The following is a 15,481-nucleotide window of genomic DNA, read 5'->3' as shown; positions in this document are numbered from 1 at the left end:
TTGACTGTGCTGGGTCTTCATTGCTGCTCATGGGCTTTCTTTAGTTGGAGTGAGCAGGAGGGACTCTCTAGTGGCAATGTGTGGGCTTCTCATTGCGGTGGCTTCTCTTGCTGTGGAGCATGGGCTCTAGGCATGCAGGCTTCAGTAGTTGTGGCTTGTGGGGTCTAGAGCACAGGCTCAGGAGTTGCGGCACATGGTCTTAGTTGGCCCATGGCATGTGAGATCTTCCCGGATCAAGGATCAGACCCGTGTCTCCTGCACTGGCAGGCAGATTCTTCACCACTGAGCCACCAGGGAAGCACTACCAATTTGTTACTGATGATAACAAAGTTCGAAACTATCTTATTGGGTTGGCCAAAATGTTTGTTCAGGTTTCTGAACAAACATTTTAGCCAACCCAATACCTAAAAAACAAACAGGCAGACATTCTAGGAACTTTTCCTATCATCACTTCCATTTCAGTCATGTGCCTACTGATGGTTCTGGAGTAGGAAGGGAAAGGAAGTGGAGGTCGAGCTGTATTTGGGGAAACTGGGGTAACTGGGACTCCCCTCCATCGTGTGCATGGGCTAGGGCAGGGAGGCTGCAAGCCACTAATATGAGAATAGTAACTGCTTTTCACGGAGCTCCTACTTCAAGACAGATACTGTACAAGGCACTTTATATGAGCAAATATGACTCTATAACAGTATTTTATGGTAGAGATGATTCTTTTCATGATTAAGAAGAGTTTGCGAATTAGAAAGGGCTTCTCCGGTAGTGCTAGTGGTAAAGAATCCACCTGCCAATGCAGAAGAAGGGTTTGAACTCTGGATTGGGAAGATCCCCTGGAGAAGGGAATGGCAACCCACTCCAGTATTCTTGCCTGGGAAGAATTCTTGCCTGTCCTCTGCCATGGACAGAGGAGCCTGGCAGGCTATAGTCCATGGGCCCCCAAAGAGTCAGACATGAAATGATTCTCTGGAGATGACTTCTCTTCTCCAAACCAGGTAGCTGCATAGTATTTCATTTAACCCCCTTTCTAAAGAGGGATCCCACGCATCTTTGCCTTTCAGAATAAAACAGTAAGTGGATAGCAATCTAGACCTAGGAATGCAAGAGAAATTATATGGAACAATTTTAGAAAGCTCTCTTAAAGACATTTACTTTCCCATGAGAGTATGTACTTAGAGCTGAAATTGATAAGCATGTATGGTTAGAATTAGTACTTAAGTTTATTTTGGTCATTTTCAAAAGACACTGTACCTTTAAATTAGCATACCACATCAGTGGGCTCACAACCTGATCTCATCTCACTCCCTTTGCCAGTAGATTAAAGACTAGGCTATTTACAGACTTTCTACTCTGTCTTGAAAAGTCAGGAGGCCAGACCAGAAACCACTGCCCAGCAAATCTTGGTGCTAGATCAAGGTCTGTGCACTGAACTGGTGGCTAGATGTGTGTGGTGAGCAGAAGAGAATTTGAGGGACCCCAGGTGAGCATCCCAAAGGGCAGGGGAGCCTGGACCTAGGTTTTACAATTTGACTGTTGTTTTTCTTGATTACTGCAACAACCATATTCATAGTCCTATAAATCAGAACCATAGATTTTGTTTTCAAATGGGCCTTGCTCATGATGATGATTTATTCTGAGTCTGTCATGATACCTTCTACATCTGATTGGATGATAAAATGCTCTCATGACCACCCCTTGGGACATTGCTTCACACTCAATCAATCCTGCCCCGCATTGTCATATGTTCAGAGGGGCTTCAGTGGCAGTTTCCTCTGAAGGCATGTCTACCACACCTGACTCCCACTTATAGTGTGACATCCAGTCTGCAGGTTGATGTACTTGGAACTTTGATGAATTTGGAGCTAGAGATGAATTTAGGAGTCCTTGGCATATGGAGGGGAGCTACACGTCTCTACAAGAATAGGTGAGGGGACTTGGCTCTCCTGACTGTCCTGTGGCTAAGGCCCTGAGCCCCCAAGACAGGGGACCCTGGGTTCAATCCCTGGTCAGGCAACTAGATCTCACATGCTACAACAGAAGGTCAAAGACCTGGCACTGCCAAATAAATAATTTTAGAATAAAAAGAGTAGGTGTGGTCACCAGGGGCGTGGGCAGAGGGGGAAGGCTGTGATCTGTCTTGGGGCAACTGTGCCTGAGCTGCCAGTAGAGGGCGGAAGGGTTGAAAGGCACAGAAGAAGAGATTCCAGCTGAGTTGGGGAAACAGAGTGCCTCAGGGCAAAGAAGCAGAGGGTTTCAAAGAGGGAGTGAGCAGGAGGGCCCCTGGCCAAGAGGCCCAGGCTGTGTTGAGCCTGCTGGGACTCCCTTTGCTGCTTTTGTTCTTTAAAATTTACCCAAATTAAAAAAATAATAAAATAAAATAAAATAAAATGTACCCAAATCTTGGAAATTACCAATCCTATGATGGGGGGAGGAATCTTACAGTTTGTTTTTTTTCCATTTGTTTTTACATAGTCAATAGAATATGATATGATCACTAAAGAACATTTGGAAGAGAAAGTGGAAAGAAAAATTTTAAATACTTAATTTCCACCCTTTCTGAACACACCACATATTAATGTTTTGGTACATTTTCTTTCAGCGACTCTTGCAGGTTTTCAGTGGTTTAGAGTTTTTTTTAATTGTAATTATACCATGTATATAAATTTATACACAATTTAACATTTATACCACAAGCATCAATCTAGGGTTGGTCTTTTAAAACATGGCCAACATCATTCATACTGCTACAAAGGTCAGCACCCACCTTTCAATTCAATCATCTTCATTATATTCCTCCTTTCTGTTATATATATTTTGGTTACCTGATGTCAGTGATGTCAGTTACTGAGAGTAGTATGTAAATTTATGCCCACAACTGTCTTCATCTTGTATTTCTAATGGTTACAGGTTTTTGCCTCAAGTATTTTGATGCTAAAATACTAAGTGTACAAATGTTCAGAACATTTATGCTTTCACAATTGCTCCTATGAATATAAAATTACCCTTTTTATCCTGCTTGATGCTGCTTTTTGCTTCAAATTGTGCTTTGTCTGACAGAGCCTCTCACGCTTTTTCTTTTGTTTGCATTTACCTGGTATAGCTTTGCCTACTCTGGAATCGTTTTATTTTAGGTGAGTATCTTGTATTAATTTAATCTGGGAGCCTTTGTCTTCTAACAAGGGAATGGGAAAGACTTTTCATTTATTGTCCAATCATTTCGGGTGGCCTCCTGTCATCTTGTTTTGTGTTTTCTGCATTTCATTTATTTTCTGACTTTTGTGAGCCATAGCTGATGCTTTCTTTTACCTTCTACAGTGATTTGGAAGGGAGACATCTTGTTTCTCACTCCACTGGTCTGCATCCTATGGCCTCCAACAAAGGTCTTAATTTGTCTCTGTGTTTGGTTTGTAAGCAGCTCTGCTTATCTCAGCCTGGACCTTAGAGTCTCTGGGCGTGACACCCTCTGCAGAATGGCTGAAAGGCCCTCTGTTGATTTCTTTGTTTGCTCACTCTGGGAAGGGAGTTCCCGCATAGCTGGGCAGGAGCTTCACTCCAGAGGAGGTGCCCCATGCTTCCAGCAAGATGGAGGGACCATCCAGGCTCTAGCCAGTGGGGGGTGGGGAGTGGGGGTGTGGGGGTGTGTGATGATGGTGATGGGGGAAGGCAGGAACTATCATTATTGCTGCCTGTGGAAGTCCCGGGAAGAAGTGCCTGTTGGCCTTTGGCTGAGATACGTGGCCTGAGCAGACCTGGCCCAGCTGGCAGGGGTGAGCTCTCTGCAGAGAGAGTGTCCCAGGGCTGAGGGACCAGAGTGAGGGTGGGTGGGGAATGGCAGACCGGAGCTGGCAGGGTCTGGCCTAGACAGGTGGTTCAGGGCCTGTCAGTCTCCGGTGTGAAAATTCTCAGGCACATAAATTTTTTTTATATTCTTTTCCTAAAATTGAAGTATAGTTGATTTACAGTGTTGTGGGCACATAAATTATTATGCTTGTTTTGGGAATTCCTTGGCAGTTCAATGGTTAAGACTCAGTGCTTCCATTGCAGGGGACACAGGATCAGTCCCTGACTGGGGAACTAAGATTCCACATGCCAAAAAATATTGTGTGTGTGTGTGTGTGTGTGTGTGTGTGTGTGTGTGTGTGTGTGTAGGGCAGGGGTGGGTGTGCTTTTTAAGACTTGTAAACAGAATTTCAGTGAGGGATTTCTCAGGGCCTCGATTTGTCTTCTCCCTTAACCAGGTATTGCTCCTATGTATTGCTCCCAGGTATTCTCTCTGTGGGGTAATTAACAGCTTTAAATGACTTATTTGAATTTAAACACTCTGGTATTTTTTAAATTTATGCAAGAAAGTTGCTCCTCTGTATCTTCTACCACAGAGATGACAGTACCATAGCCACAGATGGGGGAGGGTTGGGGTCTGGGAAAGGCAGGTGGGGTTGCTTGGGGAGACAGTCTGCCAAGGCCAAGAAGGTCTCCAGAGGGAGACAGGACAGGCTGGACTTTATCGTTGTCTGTTTTCTGCTTTTCCCAGCTTTGTAGAGAAGTAATCACATGTGACATGTGTAGGTTTTAACGTGTGTGTGTGAACAATGTGATGATTTGATACATGTATATGTTGTGAAATGATTATCACAAGGCTTCATCTTCTGTAGGACCTGAGAGGCGAGGGTGGGGCTATCCTACCACCAGGGATCCTCTGCCTGACAGGACCCAGGCTGTCCTCAGAGTGGCCACAGGTCAGAAGACCAGCTGGTGAAAAGCGGGGGGTGCCTGCACTGGTCAGAGCTTTGACAGGGCCAACTTGGCTCCTGGGGAGGGTGGTGAGCCAATAACTACTCAGGAGAGCTAGACCATCTCCATCAGACAGGAGAGGCTGACACCTCACAAACACCATGTTTCTTTAGGACTAGCACCTCAGCTGATCCTCTGGGAAGCCTTGGAACATTCAAGCCAGAATCAAGAGGTAGCATCATCAGGGTCTAGACAAGCAGGTGCCAAGGAGGGACAAAGCCACGCCTGGCCACTGGAGTCAAGGTCATCACTCTAATCTCCCTGCGGCTCCAGACTCACATGGTCACAATGGCTACTGTCCAGCTCTTAGAGCACCAGATGAGGAAACTGAGGTCCAGAGATGTAGACGACACATCCAAGGTCACTCAACAGGCTGATTCCAATTCTTTACAGTATTTCAAAATATTTTGACACATTTGCTTTTCTTTTTCTTATGGGTTGGTGCAAACCCTCTGACTCAGGTGTTAATGTCCAGACCCAACAAGTGTGTGTGTGTGTGTGTGTGTGTGATTTCTGCTGTCAGTGATAGTCATTCCTCTTCTGTGTTTCCAGTGCTCTCTGCTCATCCCTCCATCATACCGTTTATCTAGCTGCACAGGAATTATCTGTGTTTGTCCTCCTGACAGGAGTGAGTACCTAAAGTACTTTGTGCTGTGTTTTATACACAGTAGGCAAACATGAATTTTGTTTAATGAATATTGATGAATTCACTGTCTACTCACTATAAACAGGTAACCATTTCTTGGCCCTATTAAATATGCAATCTTCTATGATCAATTAATTTAAAATTATGTTCCTCTGAAGGTTAATAACTGAAAAACTCTGCTAAGATGACTGTGCCTGTGAGGAGCATAGCTGCTTGGGCCACACTGCTTCATGGTGCCCCTTGTGGCAGCATGCTCTAATTGCAGGCAAAGGGTCTTAAGAATGGGTCTTTCAAAAGAGACATGTAAAGAAAAAAATTTTTGCTGAATGCATGCAGAAATACATCAGCTTATGCCTCCTTTGCCTTCACTCTGCTACCCTAGGGTCCATAGTTGGAATCCCGGCTGCTTTGATTTGGTTAGTGGTATTTCTAAGATACTGGTTTGGCTCAGCGGCTGGGCTATGGGTGAGGCAGCACTTATAAGTAACAACCCAAAGTAGCCGTGTTCATTTTCACATTTCCTACTCTGTACTCCATGTTCTGCTTTAGATTCAGTTAACCCCCTAAGGACAGGGACTGTGTCTCATTCGCTTCCATCTCTCCAATGCTTAGTGCAGGGCTTAACACAGAGTAGGTGCAGGTGCTGTGCCGGGAATGTCTAAGAATTGGCATGTCAGAGCCTGGGGGTCAGAATGATCAGGTAAGGTCTACTTTCTGATACCCAACCATTCCAAACATCCATGCTTTTATTATTATTCTGACTTCTCAATTTGATGTTATTCTTCAGAAGTCACCATTCCACTCTGTAACACTCAGTGTGTGTGAACACACATTAATCATTACTGGGGTCAATGACCAGATGAGCCCTTAACATTCCATTACCAAGTGTTTGTCATTTCTCATTAGTGTTATGTTTGTAATCGCTAGGGACTTCTCCCTGGACAACTTGTCAAAATCTGCATGGCCTTGCCAAACTGTGGATTTATCCTTCCAGAAGTGTGGAGGGCATTTGGAACTCGCGTGACTTTCCAGAGGAAACACAGTGCAGTACCATGATCTCTTTCATCTTCTATCATCTCGCACATCAAAACCCCCCCTCCACTCATCAAGGGACTCTTGCATAGCTGTGAGTATTACCTCCCCACTGCCTCTCATCCTTCACAGAACCGCAGGTGCCTCTTGCAAGAAGTGCCGCATCCATGTCCCTCTCCCTTCCTGCCTTTGTTTTCCATTGTTATTAGAAGTGTAGCCATGGAGAGAAATCTGGTGGTCAGCAGCGACTGCAGCCATTAGAAAAGATAGATTTTCCTTCTCATCTGACTAAGGAGAATGGGGTCTGGTGTCTAGTCCCCACAGTTTGCAGAGAATAAGCTGAACAATTTCAAGATGGCAAGTTCCCCCCAAAATCCCTTTTTGTGAAACAAGCTCTTTGCATGGGAGGGGTTACTGATTGACAGGCGCTGCATCCAGAATGGGCTGTGGGATTTACAGTGACCCCACCGCAGGCTCTCGCAGAAGCCACTCTGGGAGACAGCCCTTCAGGGCTGTCATTGAAGAATCATGAACCAAAGGATAATACCACCTGCCTCCTGGAGCCCAGAGAAAAGGTCTCAGCCCAGGGGGCAAACATTCTGCCTCCTCCTTCACAGAAAAAGCCCTCCTTAGCTTTATGCCTGGACTCGGGCACTGCAGCTCTGGTTGGAATGTGTGCTTCCTGGCAGCTCATGCTGCCTTTGACTTGACACAGGCAGTGATCCTTGTAGCAGGCCTCCCACCCTTCTCCTGCCTAGAGCTTTTGTGAAGACTGAATGAGAGAAAAGTCCATGCATGTCCTCTAAAAAGCAAAGAGCACTGGTAGGAATGGTGGATGAAGTGCTGTCTGGCCACACCCTCCACAAGCTCTGGCTTTGGGCATGCTTGATGAGCGCATTCCATACTGCAACAAAATGCCCTATTTCAGTGAGATACCCCAAATTGGTAGTTTCAGATTTTACAACCCTTTCTTTGTCTATGAGCTTCTTTTTGGCCAACACTTGTTAGCCATAGATCTTCTAAACCCTTATTTCCAAACATCCATTTCCTACTGAAACTCTCTTCTCCATTTCAGAGCCTCCAGAATACACCACCAGCATCCCCAGCCCTTTTTCTTTAGTCACAGCTTTTCCCTGCCTGCCCTCCCCACCCTACTTACCCTTCAGAGCTTCTCCATGTTGACCCCACCCTTGAAGACCAAGCAGAAGACCTCGCCTCAAGCTGACCCACAAAGCACCCTGTCCTCCTTCAAAAGAACTTATTGTGTTTCTGCTGACCTTGAACCAGGGAGGCAGTAATCACACTGCTTAACGGGAGGCTCCGCAGTCAGGTTGCCCACTTCTTACTGCTTGTGTGACCTTGGGCAAGTTACTGGAACTTCCTGGGCATTGCTTTCCTCAGCTATAAAATAAGGATAATAACAGGAGCTCTTTTCTGCATCTAAAGGGCTGAGCACAATGCCTGATGTGCTGTAACCACTCAGTAAAGGAGAGTTAGCGTTATCCTAAGAATTTTCTTTATATGTTGCCATGTAAGGTTGTAACAGCCCAGGAAAAGTAGATTTCATTGCCCCAGATGATGAAAATGAAGCTAAGAAAGATTAAAGCACTTGCCCAAGGTCACATATTTGGTCATGGAGCTGAGATGCAGAGTCAGGTCTGTCTGGTTGAGATCCACAGCTTTTGCACTGCTATAGCCAACCCACCTCAATAGGCCTCCTGTGGTTAGGTCAGCCCTTATTCCTCAGTTTACCCTTCATGTGGGCCTCCCTTCTATCCCCACCCAGACCCTGGGTTCCTCCAGAGCAAGGTTTCTCAAATCTCCTCACCCCAGCTATGTATCTGTTGAGTGGACAAAAAAGTAAATGGATGGGGAAAATACATTTCAAGACCAGACTCTATCCCTGAAGAACCTAGCCCTGGTACTTAAGTCCATGGAAGTCAGGGGACTCTCAACAGAACCAGGGATGAGCCCACCTCCAGGCTCTTCTCCACTTCAGCCTGCCTACCGCACTGATCCAGGATTTCTGACTGTGTCTCTGTCCTTCTAAAACACCTCCAGGTATTCTTGCACTTCCTGTGGGACTAGTCTATAGAAAGGAGTTTGGTTCCAACACGGTCTGTTAACATAAGTCTTCACTGAGCTTAACACGTATTTCTTTGATCTGGAAGGCAAACGTTTGGAAAAGAGATGGTCAAGGATAGCAATGATGTACTCCCTCAGAACTGTGCAATAAAGGGACCACGGCCACATTCTCCTGGGGCTACGGTTTCTGGATTTACATCCCTTTATTTTTAAAGTAAAACTGCATGTAAAGTGCTCTAAACGCCAAGATCAGAATGTTAGAACTTTAAATATGACAGAATGATGCCCATTTTGCTGCTTGCCTCACCATCCCAGAGAAAGAACCTCACGTGAGTTAATTGGACAGATGAGAACAAGAAAGATGGTGAGGTGCGCCCCACATTATTGAGACCCAATGTTTTGGTGTAGACACAATCAAATGAAACTGTCCTTTAAGCCTCCTCAGGGACCAAGCAAAGATGAGGAGTGAAGCAGTAGCATTATAGAGAAAATCATGCATGTTCTGAATAGAAACTTTTCTGTTATAGAACACCTGAAATCCCAGTTAGTCATAGCTATCATTTTTTGAGTGCTTAAAACTCCATGTCCTAATCAAGGCCAATGGGTGGCAGAGCAGCTTTGACCTCGCATATGTCTGACTCCTGTCCAGCATCTTTCTCCTAAAGCACAAGGCTCTCATTTCCCTTGAGGAGTCTTGGAGTCCAAGAGACTTAGAGCTCTTCGGTCATCTGTTATATGTACCCTCTAATCATCCTCTTCCTCAACTCATTAGCCAAGGTCAAGCCCTGTGCATAATTCAGTTAGCTGATTTGTCTATTCATCGTATGCTTATGCAAATGGCTTGAAATATTTCCCCAGTATTCTTTTTAATGGAGGATAATTACTTGACAATATTGTGATGGTTTTTGCCGTACATCAACATGAATAGGCATACATGTGTCCCCTCTCCTTAACCCACCCCCCCCCGCCTTGCTTGTCACCCCATCCCTTCAGGTTGGCACAGAGCACTGACTTGGGGTGCCTTGTGTCAGCATCAAACTCCCACTGGCTATCTGTTTTACGTATGGTAATGTGTATATTTCAGTGCTGTTTTCTCAAATCATCCCACCCTCTCCTTCTCCCAGTGAGTTCAAAGGTCTGCTCTTTATGTCTGAGTCTCCTTTGCTGCCCCCTTGTAGGAACACTGGTACTATGTTTCTAGATTCCATATATATGTGTTAAAAATATATAGTATTTGTCTTTCTCTTTCTCCCCTAGTATTCCTATTGGCAAGAAAATGGGGCCCACATCAAGGTAATTCATGAGATAATACTTGCCAATGTTTTCAATCATGTTTTAACTAGTAGTAAATCTTGCTTGATTTATCTGAAAATTGTTCCTCTTTCTCCTGCCTCTGTCTTGTAAGATTCTATGAACCCCTTCTGATAACAACAGCAGCTAAGTAAAAAGAAACAAATGAAATTAATTTTAATATCATTTATTTAACCTAATGTAGCCAAAATGTTACTATATTTTACCCAAAACATTATTGAGCTATTTTATATTTTTCATACTAGCTTTCCAAAATCTGGTGTATATTTTATACTTAAAGCACTAGTCTCAATTCAGACCACTCTCAATTCAGACTAGTCATAGCTCAAGTGCTCAGTCCACATATGGCTATTATACTGGACAACACAGATATAAATAGGCATTCTCCTTTTCCTATTTCATCTATTTGTTTCTATTTCAACTTTAAATTTAGGTTTTGCATGAGGATTGGATCATAAAAGGCTACCCTAATGGAAATGTGCCCTTTGGATAATGTAATAAAACATAGCAGCTGTTTGGGACAGCAGAAAGACCATACCTTGAAAGAAAGTAAAAGTTGCTCAGTCGTGTCTGACTCTGCGACCCCATGGACTACACAGTCCATGGAATTCTCCAGGCCAGAATACTGGAGTGGGTAGCCTTTCCCTTCTCCAGGGGATCTTCCCAACCCAGGGAACATACCTCAGGAGTTATAAAACCTGGGTTTCAATTCTCACAACTAACTGGGGATGTGGCCAGGGCAACCCTCAACTTCCCTCAGCCTCTTTCCTCATGTTGAAAGAGAGGTGATGAGGACTTCCCTGGCAGTCCAGTGGTTAAGACTTCATGCTCCCAATGCAGGGCATGTGGGTTCAATCCTTGGTTGGGGAACTAAGATTCCACATGCCATGCATGTGTGGCCAAAAAAAAAAAAAAAGAGAGAGAGAGAAAGAGATGATGGTTTATGATTACTGGTTCTTTCCATTTCTAAAAATCTCTTTCTGCTTACTGCACACACCCTTTCCAGGGTTTCTGCAGCCGTTTCCTCTTTCCAGGCACAATTTTTGTGTGACAGGGCTTATCCCAAGCTGGAGTAATGTGATCCCTGTGCCCAGCTCTGTGCCTGGCATGCTGCAGGCACAAGAAATGCTTGTTGAATGAAGGAAAATCCAGTTCTCTGAGGGACCCCTGGGCCTCTCAGTTTTTGCTAGAGTAACTATAGCAGCCTTAGCAATTAATTATACTCTTATTTCCTTTCTCATATTAGCCTAAAATCCTGACAATCTAAGCTTTCTGAAGGGTAATAGCTGGATTAGAAACCATTTCCTGATCCTGTTAGCCAAGGAGATGGTGCTCAGCTATAGGCATGGCTGCCTAGAGACCCCCGCAAATGGTCTCCCTCTTATTACATGCTGTTCTGATGCTGAGGAGAGTTAATTAATGACTCTAAATAAGAAAACAATCAAATCTGTCTGCAGTCATATGAGTCAGAGCAGACCCAGATGGGAAACCGGTCCTTGGCCTCCAAGTGCCCTGGGGGAAAGCAATAACAGCTTTTGCTCCAGACGTCAGAGCCCTGCAAAATCCCAACCTAGAAGGGGAAGGAGTTGCTCAGAATGGCTTGGAGACCCAGCATGACGTGAAACAGTTTCTTAAAAGACCAGGCCCCCTACCTGGGTGTTGTGCACACTGACTCTAGGGAGAGGAGAAAAAGCATAAGCCTGTTTCTCTCTCCTCTCTTTAGACACCCAAACCTGCAGCAACCGCACGGGCAGCTCTCAGGCACAGGCCTCCTGGGTGTGTGTTGCAAGACCAGGGCAATTGGCATTGCCACCTGGAGGATATGTGGCTTGAAGCCTATCAAGCCCCAAACCTGCCCACCTTCAGGACTCCTGTAGCCACATATGGAAGTGGAACATTGGTTGTGATGACATGAGGGCAGGAATGTGATGTTTCCCTGAGATTAGGTGAGGCTTGAAACAGTGAAAAATTCATTTTTGTGTTAGAAAGTTTGCTGTGAAAAATCTGAGAGTGAGAATGGGTGGAAGAAGCCTCTTAACAATATCCAAGTGTTCTCAGCACTGGAACAGGATGCTAGCAGATAAAGATAAGCCCTACTTCTTTAGCTCTATATGAACTCTGTTGAGTAATAACAGCATCCTCATGGTTCTCTCTCTCTTCTTGCATGCTTGGCTTCCTGTGAAACAGTTCCATGCTGGAAAGAAAACTCTGCACCACTGGCCATGAGGGTCATATACCTTTCTCCTTCTTTGGTAATCAAGTTCGGGTTAGGAGCCCTTTGTCAGGATAAAATGTAATACGGATGTGACAATGCACTTGCTCAGTTTGAAATCCTCTTTGTGATTTATGTCTGAATATTATTGGTCCCCAATTTAATTCTTCTAAAATTTGGTTAGAATATCCTAGAGGACAGGACAATATTTCAATATTTCTTCTACAATAGCAGTAGGGAAAAGACTAGTGGTAAAGAGGAGTCTCTGGAGTTTTAAGACATCCAGACTGGAACATAAATGTTGCCCCTTCTGATCTGTATAACCATGGGCAAACCCCTTTCCTCTTGAAGCAGCTTCATTTGCTCATCTTGAAAGTGGGAATAACAACACCACCCACCTCATAGGACTCTGAGAATTAAATACATTCTTACATGTGAAGAGCCTGACTCAGAAATGTTTCCCCTTATTATTAGCTTGCAATTCTTTAAATAGGGACTGCTGCTGGGTTCATTCAAAGTGATGCAGTAGATCATCTACAGCTATGTTTTCTCTTGTTCCATTCTGTGACCAGTTGTGGGGAAATCCTCACAGAGGCTCTTGGTCCTTACAGTTTGCTCCTACTCTATGCCCTAAAACTGTTTTTTCTCTACATGGGCTGAGGCCAGTGCTCCAGAACCTTGGACAGCTCCACTCCTTAGGGACTGCTGGGCCGCCTGAAGGAGCATGAAGGACTTGGGGGATTTTCCCAGAAGGGCTGCATTAGTGTGGGGATTTAGGGATCCCAAGGGCCTCAGTCTCACTCCCAGAAGGTGTACCAGTGAGTGCATGCTCAGATTCTTCAATACAACCAGCCCTCCTGGAAAATTCTGAGGAGCCTCTCCTCCTCAGAAACCCTATCCATAGGAGTTACCAAATCATCAGGGCCTTTCCTTCTCTCCTAAGAACTCCAAGGTTTTTTTTTGTTTTTTTTTTTTTTAACCCAAGAAGAACAGAAATACCACCCACATCTTCCTGTATCCGCTGATATTTAATTTGTTTGGCTTCAGTACAAGGATTAAACCTTCTTGATTAACCTTGAGTGAAAGTAATAATGTATGAGCATGAAGAAAGGCTTTATAAGACAGAGACTCATGTATGAATGAAAAAAACATAATGTCATTGCCTGTATGTGATGTTAAGTGACAGTCTCTAATCAGGATAAGCAGGTAGTTCAATTTATGAGATAATTTATCTTTTCACTCTACAGTGCAGAACACAACACACATACGCAGTCACCTTCTGAACAGGCAAGGAAGAGATTAAGTCCTATTTTTACTTTATGATACTGAGTCATGTAGTTCAATGCAAATCACACGGATGTCAAAGTAAGAACAATACCAGGTATTTAAATATCTCTTTTACTTTAAGGAGCACTGAAGAGTTTGTGGCTGCATGAAATCACATTAGAGCAACTCCAGGAGAGGAGACATGTGTCAGCAGGTGGGCATTTAAGACTGAGCATATCCCATCCATCCCCCCTATTCCCATATCATTAGGCCTGGAGGAGCCAGTGTTTACTAGTTCTTTGCATTTAAAAATAGCACCCTGATACCTGGGTCTGACACTTTCTAGGCCATAATGTTGATGAGAAAAAGAAAGTATATGTTTGAAAAACATGCTTCTGATTAATAATGAGGAAGAGGGGAGGACAGAAGTAGAATAGGAAAAAAAAGGAGAAAGGCATTGAAGAAAGAGAGGAAAACCTCCCTGAGCTTGATGAATGCTTTTCATGCATTTTTCTCTTAAACAGATTTAATGTCCACCCTCAGTTGGATGAAACCTTGAACAAAGGTCTTTAGGCTCTCTTTAAATATTTCCATATGGGAGAGGACAGTAGCAGTTCCATTGCTTGAAGGAACTGCAGACAAGAACTTCAACTCAGGACTCCAAAAGCAGACAAGTAGCCCCCAAATGGTTTTTACCTAACAATGCCCACACCCACCTTGAGCTTTCACAATGTGAGGGAGTGTTCGTTGCCAAATTTCAGCTTGGTTACACTTCTGCCCAGCAGAGGTCGCTGTGGACACTTGTGGAGACGCCGGGTAGGGCGGCTCTGTCTGGTAACTGTTCTTCCTGTGGTTCCACGGGCCACTGTCTGCCCCTCATACGGGAAAGGAGTCTCTGGTGACAGCACCTTTGCTGTCAAAGTGCTGTATAACTGAGGTCACTTGGTGGGAGTGGGCAGGTTTGGGAGGGCTATCCTCATCCTGTAGGATATCTGCCCACAGTGATATCTCTGTCATGTTCGTGCCTTCCTCATAAGTGTATTAAGGGTATTACTGAGAGCCCACCTGTCAACTGACCAGCAACTCCGGCCTCATAGCCCTTCCAGATAGAGGCCAAAGTGATGAAAATTGTCTTGCCACACAATCTTGCACCCGCCCCATAAAGGATTCTGTTGATGAGCTCCCCAAGCTCCACTTGTCAGCCCAGGATGGTGGGGAGCAGAGTTCTGGTTCTCAGGGCAGCCCATTACAGCAAGATAAGGTTTCTGAGGGATGGGAAGGGCAGGGTGCTGGTGAGGATATCAGAGTCAGACCCAAAGCACCAGAAGGGCTGACGAGAGCTCCACATACTTGTGAGGCCCCACTTTCTGGGCCACACCACATGCACATGCTCTGAAGCTACCTCCACCTTGAGGGCATGCACTGGGACCCTAGGTCATTACTGCGGCCTGAGAGTTGAAGGGATGACTACCCTGCCCCCAACTCCACCATCCAAGGCCGGCAGTAGTTGATTCTTTTTACACACAACCAGCTAGATGCACAAGCTCACCATGACACACACATGAACACTGGAGCACAAACTGGCACCTCACCCAGGCATACACATTCACACTCACACTCTGATCCACACCATCACCCTTGCAAACACTGTGAGACACACACACACACACATTTGAATCCTGGAACCAAATTTGACCCAACACCGGCTGATGGAGTGGGGTTAGGGGGTCCAGTCAGGATGCCCCTACCAACCCCTGGCCCACTCATGCATCCTGAACCCCGGGCCCCTCCTCGCGAGGCGGAGCCCCTTAATTGTCCACGTCCTCGTGGTCACAGGTCTTGAACGCTCCACAGAAAGGACCCTGGCTACCGTCGCACACACAGCATCCTGGGTGCCGGACCAGCGAGGGTGGTGTTGTGCGGGGAAGAAGGGTGCGGGGTATAGTGCCTTGCCGGGCGCAGCCGCCTCCTCCCTCGGGATTTTCCATCGCGGCTCGCGCGGGCCCGCGGCGAGGAGCGAGCGCGCTTTGTCTCCCGCCTGGTTTCTCGCACGTTTCTGCAGAAGCTCCCCGCGCCGCGCCCGAAGCCCCCCCACCCCTTTCCTGGCCGCGCCCCCCGCCCAGCCCGTGGCGCAGGCCCGCCAG

At 45.5% G+C, this 15,481-nt stretch overlaps 1 protein-coding gene and 1 long non-coding RNA gene across 4 annotated transcripts in view; one reads left to right on the top strand and one right to left on the bottom strand.

The window, feature by feature from the left end:
* Positions 1-14,491, top strand: part of LOC122420371 — a 52,028-nt gene extending 37,537 nt beyond the window's left edge. Inside the window, exons 6-9 of one of the 3 annotated variants that reach the window (XR_006263275.1) lie at positions 3,095-3,125; positions 4,647-6,557; positions 9,806-9,841; positions 12,047-14,491. This is a non-coding gene — a long non-coding RNA (uncharacterized LOC122420371). Of the gene's footprint in view, positions 1-3,094; positions 3,126-4,646 lie in introns of all 3 variants that reach the window. The other 2 variants (XR_006263274.1, XR_006263273.1) reach the window with 2 other exon arrangements.
* Positions 1-15,481, bottom strand: part of SMPD3 (sphingomyelin phosphodiesterase 3) — an 83,466-nt gene that overhangs the window by 66,609 nt on the left and 1,376 nt on the right. The window lies entirely within an intron of this gene.

This window comes from Cervus canadensis, chromosome 18, assembly GCF_019320065.1.
Source record: "Cervus canadensis isolate Bull #8, Minnesota chromosome 18, ASM1932006v1, whole genome shotgun sequence".
Classification (NCBI taxonomy): Eukaryota; Metazoa; Chordata; class Mammalia; order Artiodactyla; family Cervidae; genus Cervus; species Cervus canadensis.
Note: the sequence above shows the minus strand (reverse complement) of the source record. Positions and strands in the feature narration are given on the sequence as shown.